The following is an 8449-nucleotide window of genomic DNA, read 5'->3' on the forward strand; positions in this document are numbered from 1 at the left end:
GTGGCAAGTGGGTAAAAAACGGAATAGTAGTAGTTTTGCACCCTAATGAAAGGAAAGGATCAGCAAACTGAAAACTTAATTTTTTTGGGGGGGGGGCAACAACCCCATGCCGTGGAGTTGCGGTTCTGCTTAGAACCATCTAAGCAAACAGCAGATTGTAGAATCTTAGAGTTGGAAGGGACCCAAGGGTCATCTAGTCCAGCCCCCTGCAATGCAGGAATCTCAACTAAAGCATCCATGACAGATGACCTTCCAACCTCTGCTTGAAAACCTCCAAGGAAGGAGAGTCCACAACCTCTCGTGGGAGGTGCTCTCACTGTCAGAAAGTTTTGCCAGATGTTTAGTCGGAATCTCCTTCGTTGTCACTTGAAGCCATTGGTTCGAGTCCTACCCTCCAGAGCAGGAGAAAACAAGCTTGTTCCCTCTTCCATGTGGAAGCCCTTTAGTAGTAGTTTGGATTTGATATCCCGCTTTATCACTACCCTAAGGAGTCTCAAAGCGGCTAACAATCTCCTTTCCCTTCCTCCCCCACAACAAACACTCTGTGAGGTGAGTGGGGCTGAGAGACTTCAGAGAAGTGTGACTGGCCCAAGGTCACCCAGCAGCTGCATGTGGAGGAGCGGGGAATCGAACCCGGTTCACCAGATTACGAGTCCACCACTCTTAACCACTACACCACACTGGCTCTTCAAATATCTTTAGATATTTGAAGGTAACTATCCTATCTCCTCTGAGTCTCCTCTTTTCCAGGCTAAACATACCCAGCTCCTTCAAGTGCTCCCTTGCTCATAAAAGCATACAAAAAGATCTAAATGTGATATACTATAGCAGAAAGGATAAGTTACAATAGATTAAAAATCAGGGACCCATTTGCCCATAACATTTAAAGCATCATCATTTAAAGCATGTAATATTTACATGATTAGCATATTGCAATAATCCTGGTCCGACTGCACTGGCTACCAATTAGTTTCCGGGCCCAATTAAAAGTGCTGGTTTTGACCTATAAAGCCTTAAAAGGCTCAGGACCGCAATACCTCAAGGACTGCCTCTTTCCGTATGAACCTACCCAGACCCTGAGATCGCCTTTTGAGGTCCTTCTTCATGTGCCTCCTCCTTGAGAGGTCTGGAGGGTGACAACACGAGAACGGGGCCTTCTCTGCAGTGGCTCCCTGTCTGTGGAATGCTCTCTCCAGGGAAGTTCGCCTGGCGCCTTCATTATACACCTTTAGGCATCAGGCAAAACATTCCCTTTTAACCAGGCCTTTGGTTGATCTGTTTGACATCCTATACCCTTTTAAAATGTGCCTCTTTTCTGGGTGTGGGTGTGTTATTGAGTTGTTGTTTTTATTATGATTATATATGTTGTGATCTTTTCTGTGAACTGCCCTGAGACCTCTGGGTATAGGGTGGTATATAAACTCAATTAATAATAATAATAATAATAATAATAATAATAATAATAATAATAATAATAATAATAATACTTTAAATAGTAGTGGTTTCCTCCAAAGAATGCTGGGAACTGTAATTTGTTAAGGGTGCAGAAAGTTGTCTGAAGGCCTCATTTCCCCTCACAGAGCTACAAGGCTCAGAGTGCTTTAGCAATCAATCCCTCTTCACAGGAAATCAGTGTCATAGCTACAGGGGCTCTAGCTAGTGTTTTGGACCAGAGGGATACCGTCAAAGCTCCCAGCCTCTGTATGTGTGTACACAATTGCACATTGAGGAGTGCCAAACTGGGTCTTTGACCCAGGTGAAAAAAAGCTTGGTTTTACACCTGCAGGAAACTATGGGAACTGTAGTTCTGCATGGGGGATATGGGTTCCCCAACAACTCTTGGCACCCTTAATAAACTACAGGTCCTGGCCTTCTGTATCTTTCTGTCATTTCTGCTGTTCCTCGGTCCGCTTGTTCTTTTCTTTGGACTGCAGAATACATCACTTTCCTCTGAAGTCAATGTAAGATTCCAGGGCAAAACGACAGGAAAACAGGATGCCCGTTATTCCGTTGAGCCATGGAAGTTGGGGTCCATCACTGTCTCCCAGCGGGGGCAAGTTCCGTAATTTAACTATGCACTGTGTTTTGTTTTTTGGGGGTGAAGAGAAGTTGGTAACTTGCGCAGGCCTGCTAGAAAAGACACCGTCCCACCCGTTTTTTAATCAGAAAGGTGAATGTGCAGATTGCCACCTGCTTCAGTTTTAGTCCTCGCCATCTGCAAGCTCGTTTATTTGCATTCTGTTGCCTGTCAGAACACCTGTACAGCAAAGCCACTGAAAGGCTCTGTTCTCCTCCTCAGCTCCTCTGCATAAAAGCATAGTTGAGCTCCAAGCAGTTTCCAGGGTAATGGGATTTTGCACGTCAGTTTTAATTAATATATATATATATATATATATATATATATATATATATATATATATATATGCTTTCGTAGATTTTCACGGGTACAGGAATGTAGGTTTTGGTGTCTTCGGGTGTCTTCCCGTGTAAGAGTTGGGGTGTCTAGGCGACGTTTCGACGAGGTCTCACTCGTCATCTTCAGGCTGGTGCTTTCGGCTTCTTGTTACTAGAAGTAACAAGAAGAAGTAGCTTCTGTTCTAGTAACAAGAAGCCGAAAGCACCAGCCTGAAGATGACGAGTGAGACCTCGTCGAAACGTCGCCTAGACACCCCAACTCTTACACGGGAAGACACCCGAAGACACCAAAACCTGCATTCCTGTACCCGTGAAAATCTACGAAAGCATATATATATATATATATATATATATATATATATATATATATATATATATTTAAAAAAAGGTGGTCGTTTGCTTGTCTGGCTGTTTTTGCTCTAGCTGGAAATCTGAAATTTCCAATCAGCATTCAGCTCTCACATTATCATTTTGCAGCCCTCAGCAATCAGCAAATTTACAAGTAAGAACTCTGGTTCCCACTGAAGTCATGTCAAATGGATGTGTTGAGGGAGAAAGAAAGAGGAAAAGATTCATTAGCGATGCAGACAAGGGGCAGAGGGAAGGGATGAGACTCTGGGCTGTTGAGGGGAGTTGATCAAGGATGCGAGAACTCGAATCAGGTCCAAATGTGCATGTTTGGTACCATCTTGGATGCAGTGCAAGAGTGAGGAACCTGGATCAGACCACTAGTCTATCTAGCTCAGAACTGTCTACACACTGACTGGCAGTGGCTCTTCCAGGTTTCAGGCAGGGAATCTCTTCCAGCCATACCTGGAGATGTCAGGCATTAAACCCAGGATTTTCTGCATGCAAAGGAATGTTCTCCTACTGAGCTACAGCCCATGGCAGGCAGTGCATTCTTGTGATGGGTGCATACTCTCATGCAGTGCCGCAGCTGTCCATTAAGATGCAGGTCAATTCTGTGTCCAGAGCAGCTGTCTACCAGCTCCATCTGGTACACAGGCTGAGACCCTACCTGCCCGCAGACTGTCTCGGAAGAGTGGTGCATGCTCTGGTTAACTCCCACATGGACTACTGCAATGTGCTCTACGTGGGGCTACCTTTGAAGGTGACCCAGAAACTGCAATTAATCCAGTGGCAGCTAGACTGGTGACTGGGAGTGGTCGCCGAGATCATATTACACCGGTCCTTAAAGATCTACATTGGCTCCCAGTACGTTTCAAAAAAACAATTCAAAGTGTTGGTGCTGACCTTTACAGCCCTAAATGGCCTCGGCCCAGTATACCTGAAGGAGCGTCTCCACCCCCATCGTTCAGCCTGGACACTGAGGTCCAGCTCCGAGGGCCTTCTGGCGGTTCCCTCCCTGCGAGAAGTGAGGTTACAGGGAACCAGGCAAAGGGCCTTCTTGGTAGGGGCACCCGCCCTGTGGAACGTCCTCCCACAAGATGTCAAGGAAATAAACAACTACCTGACTTTTAGAAGGCAGCCCTGTTTAGGGAAGTTTTTAATGTTTGATGTTTTATCATGTTTTTAATATTCTGTTGGGAGTTGCCCAGAGTGGCTGGGGAAACCCAGCCAGATGGGCGGGGTATAAATAATAAATTATTATTATATTATATATACACTTTGCATATACATGCCACCAAGTCCCCCTGCCCCACAGTCAGATGATCTGTGCTGATCTGCTAAGGAGGGAGCTTTATTGCCCCTTGTTCACTCATCAAATGATAGATCTGAACAGCAGAGAAGGTGTAATCTGCATCCCCATCATGGAACTGGGCAGAGAGGATTATTTGAGGGGATGATCAACAAGACTTCAGATGACACAAAACTGGAAAGGGTAGCGAATGCTGCAGAAGGGGGGGGAAAACTGGGATTCAAGATAGCCTTAAAAGATTGGAGAACTGGGCCCAAGCTAACAAAATGAATTTCAATAGGGACAAAGGTAATGTTTTGCACTTAGGCAGGAAGAACCGGATGCACCAAAATGAGATGGGGGACACCTGGCTTGCTAACAGGACATGTGAAAAGGATCTAGGAGCAGACCACAAGCGTAACATGAATTAACATGTGATGCAGCAGCTAAAAAAAGCTTGTGCTATTCTAGGCTGCATCAACAGTAGTGTCCAAGAGAAGTAATAGCAACACTATATTCTGCCTTGTCCAGACCCCACCTGGAATATTGTGTCCAGTTCTGGGTGCCACAATTTAAGAAGGGTATCAACAAGCTGGAATGTGTGCAGAGGAGGGCGATCAAGATGGTGAACTGTCTGGAAACCAAGTCTTATGAGGAACGTTTGAAGGAGTTCGATATGTTTAGCCTAGGTGAGAGGAGACTGAGAGGAGATATGATGGTCACATGGGCGTAGCCAGGATTTTTGTTGGGGGGGGGACAGGCCTTTTGTTGGGGGGGGCGCAAAACTTGTTTGCTACAGTGGTACCTCGGGTTACAGACGCTTCAGGTTACAGACGCTTCAGGTTATAGACACTTCAGGTTACAGACTCTGCTAACCCAGAAATAGTACCTCGGGTTAAGAACTTTGCTTCAGGATGAGAACAGAAATCGCGCAGCAGTGGCCCAGCAGCAGCAGGAGGACCCATTAGCTAAAGTGGTGCTTCAGGTTAAGAACAGTTTCAGGTTAAGAACTGACCTCTGGAACGAATTAAGTACTTAACCCAAGGTACCACTGTATATATTTGTATTGATTTAGCAGGGGCAGCTTCCCCTCCCCTGCCTCCCCCTTGGCTACGCCCATGGATGGTCATCTCCAAATATCTAAAGGGAAGATGGAACATGGAAGATGGAGCAAGCTGGTTTTCTCCTGCTCCAGAGGCTAGAACCCAAACCAATGGATTCGAGTTCCAAGAAAGGAGATTCATGACTAAACACCAGGAAGAACTTTCTGACAATAAGAGCTGTTTGACATTGGAACCGTCTCCCTCGGGAGGCTGTGGTCTCTCCTTCCTTGGAGGTTTTTAAGCAGAGGTTGGGTGGCCGTCTGTCATGGATGCTTTAGCTGAGATTCCTACATTGCAGGGGTTGGACTAGATGACCCTTGGATCCCTTTCAACTCTACAGTTCTATGATTCTATACTGCTCACTCAACATGTTGTCTTTACCACTCCTTCCAAAATCAGTGAGGTCCTGGGAGGAGGCAAAAGAATCTGCAGGTGAGGCTCCTGGAGTAGGAGTTATCCCTTCTAGTGCTTTAGCCCTGTGTGAACTGGTAATTTCTCTCCTTGGTTGTTGCAGTATGCTATATGTGTGGCTTGAGTTGGGTCTGGTCACATCACAGTTCCAGAATCCAGCCTCAAACACTCTTCCTCGCGATGCAAAGTGCACACACAGTTCCATTCAAAACGAATCATTAAGCGTTATGAGCAGAATATTTCCCGAGTCAGCTCACATTAAATGCTGATAAAACCAAGGACATACTTAGCCAGGAACAATTGGCAGCAGTTCTCCGTTATTGGCACAATGGCAACACACGCGTTTTGTAGGTTTTTCCAAGCATGTCTTTCACTGTATGCTCCTTCACAAGTGTATGCTCCTTCACTGTATGCTCCTTCACAAGTTAAAAAACACCATGGCATGTTCCTGCAGAGATATCAAGCATTGCACAGCACAGACCTGTGATGGTGCCACTGTAGTGAGTGGGAAACTAAATGGGGTGAAGGCATAAGGCATCTACAGTCATTGTTTCAACCACAGGCTGAACTTAGTTACTATTGATGTAAGAATATAGACGTTGTTGCAAACTGCTCCGGTCATCTTCAACAACTGTACCTGTTCTTAAAAGGTAAAGGGACCCCTGACCATTAGGTCCAGTCGTGGCCGACTCTGGGGCTGCGGCACTCATCTCACTTTATTGGCCAAGGGAGCCGGCGTACAGCTTCCGGGTCATGTGGCCAGCATGACTAAGCCGCTTCTGGCAAACCAGAGCAGCGCATGGAAACGCCGTTTACCTTCCCGCCAGAGCAGTATCTATTTATCTACTTGCACTTTGACATGCTTTCGAACTGATAGTTTGGCATGAGCAGGGACTGAGCAACGGGAGCTCACCTTGTCGGGGGGATTCGAACCACCAACCTTCTGATCAGCAAGTCCTTGGCTCTGTGGTTTAACCCACAGCGCCACCCGTGTCCCTTTTCCCTGTTCTTACGTGTATCCATATTTCAACTGAATTTTTCTTCTTCTTCGCCAGACCTTTATTAGTCATCACAAGTGCCTAATTTTTATATAAAATATCCATATATAAAAAATTAAAATATATAAAAATAAATGTAAATATATATATAGTATAATTGCAAACACAGACAAGGAATAGAATGACTGAATTAAAAAGCCACTCACTCAGATTGCATCAGGTTTTAGCCATTATTTCAAAACTTCCTGTAATTTTACTGCTTCTGAATATAATCAGTAATGAATTCAACCCTTTAAAAAGTGTTGAGGCTTGCGGCATTCTCAACCAAAGAGATTTTGGCTTTGTGTTTTGCCACTAAAAGTAGGGTGGGGTTAATTTATTTTTTGCAAAAATCAGATAAGTGACATGGCTCTTGCATCTCAAGAGTGGGGCTTGATCCATGTGTCTTTGGTTGTTTTCTTAACCACACTTACCTGAGAGTATTCCCCCTTGAATTCAATAGGACATCTGAGTAGACAATGGCTCCTAAAGTTTGACCAACTTAAAAATGTGCTGTGAACTCCTGATGAATGAAGGGGGCAGAAAATGCTGAGATCCCCAAATACACTAACCAAAAAGGAAACCCTACCAAAAGCAGCAGGAGAGCAAAGAGAATGGAGGAGGAGGAAAAAGAACTGCATTGCAGGGACTTGGGCCAAATGTCCTTCATGGTTCCTTCCAACAGTACAATAAAGGTAAAGGGACCCCCCACCATTAGGTCCAGTCGTGGCCAACTCTGGGGTTGCGGCGCTCATCTCGCTTTATTGGCCGAGGGAGCCAGCGTACAGCTTCCGGGTCATGTAGCCAGCACGACTAAGCCGCTTCTGGTGAACCAGAGCAGCACACGGAAACGCCGTTTACCTTCCCACTGCAGTGGTACCTATTTATCTACTTGCACTGGTATGCTTTTGAACTGCTAGGTTGGCAGGAGCAGGGACTGAGCAATGGGAACTCACCCCGTAGTGGGGATTCAAACCGCCGACCTTCTGATTGGCAAGTCCTAGGCTCAGTGGTTTAACCCACAGCGCCACCTAAATCAAGCACTGCTAGGAGTGTTTTCATTTTTTTGTTCTCCTATGTATTTCTTAACAATTAAAAAATTCACCGTGGCACAAGCAAATACCTGACCCGGAGGGGGAAAGTTTGAGAACCACTGCTGTTGAGGTGTATAACACCAGTACAGATAGCAATAATGTATAAAACCAGGTCAAACATATGTTGGAAATGTAAAGAAAAAGAAGGGACCTTTTACCATATGTGGTGGGAATGCAGCGAAATTAAAAAAAAGGGAAATGATATATAATGAATTGAAGAAAATGTTCAAATTAACATTTGTAAAAAACCAGAAGCATTTCTGTTAGGGATGGTAGGAAAAGACCTGCCAAGGAAAATAAAGAATTTATTTATGTATGCTACAACAGTGGCAAGAGTCTTGATAGCACAAGGATGGAAGAATGAGGAAACCCCAACGAAAGAACAATGGCAAGAAAAACTGATGGATTATGCAGAATTGGCGAAACTGACATACAAACTGTGAGACAAGGACAACTGTGACTTCAAAGAAGAATGGGAACTTTTTACAAACTACTTAAAAAGACAGCAAAATGAACTGGACTCCTTGGCAGGTTTTGAATAAACATACACAAATTTATTGATTGTTAACATAATAGATAGATAATGTTAGGATTTATATAATTTTACAATAGGCAGAGAATAACATTTATTGAGAAACCAGAGAGAGGACCTGAAGGAAGTCGGGGGGGGGGGCTCTTTGGGGTGGTGGGGAGGAAAAAGGGAGGATAATGAAGATATGTTTTGATAATTTGTTATGTTGAAAAATTATT

At 44.6% G+C, this 8449-nt stretch overlaps 1 protein-coding gene across 1 annotated transcript in view; it reads left to right on the forward strand.

The window, feature by feature from the left end:
* Positions 1 to 8449, forward strand: part of GRM5 (glutamate metabotropic receptor 5) — a 346127-nt gene that overhangs the window by 314309 nt on the left and 23369 nt on the right. The gene's annotated exons all lie outside the window — the stretch shown is intronic.

This window comes from Podarcis bocagei, assembly GCF_964188305.1.
Source record: "Podarcis bocagei genome assembly, chromosome: 6".
Classification (NCBI taxonomy): domain Eukaryota; kingdom Metazoa; phylum Chordata; class Lepidosauria; order Squamata; family Lacertidae; genus Podarcis; species Podarcis bocagei.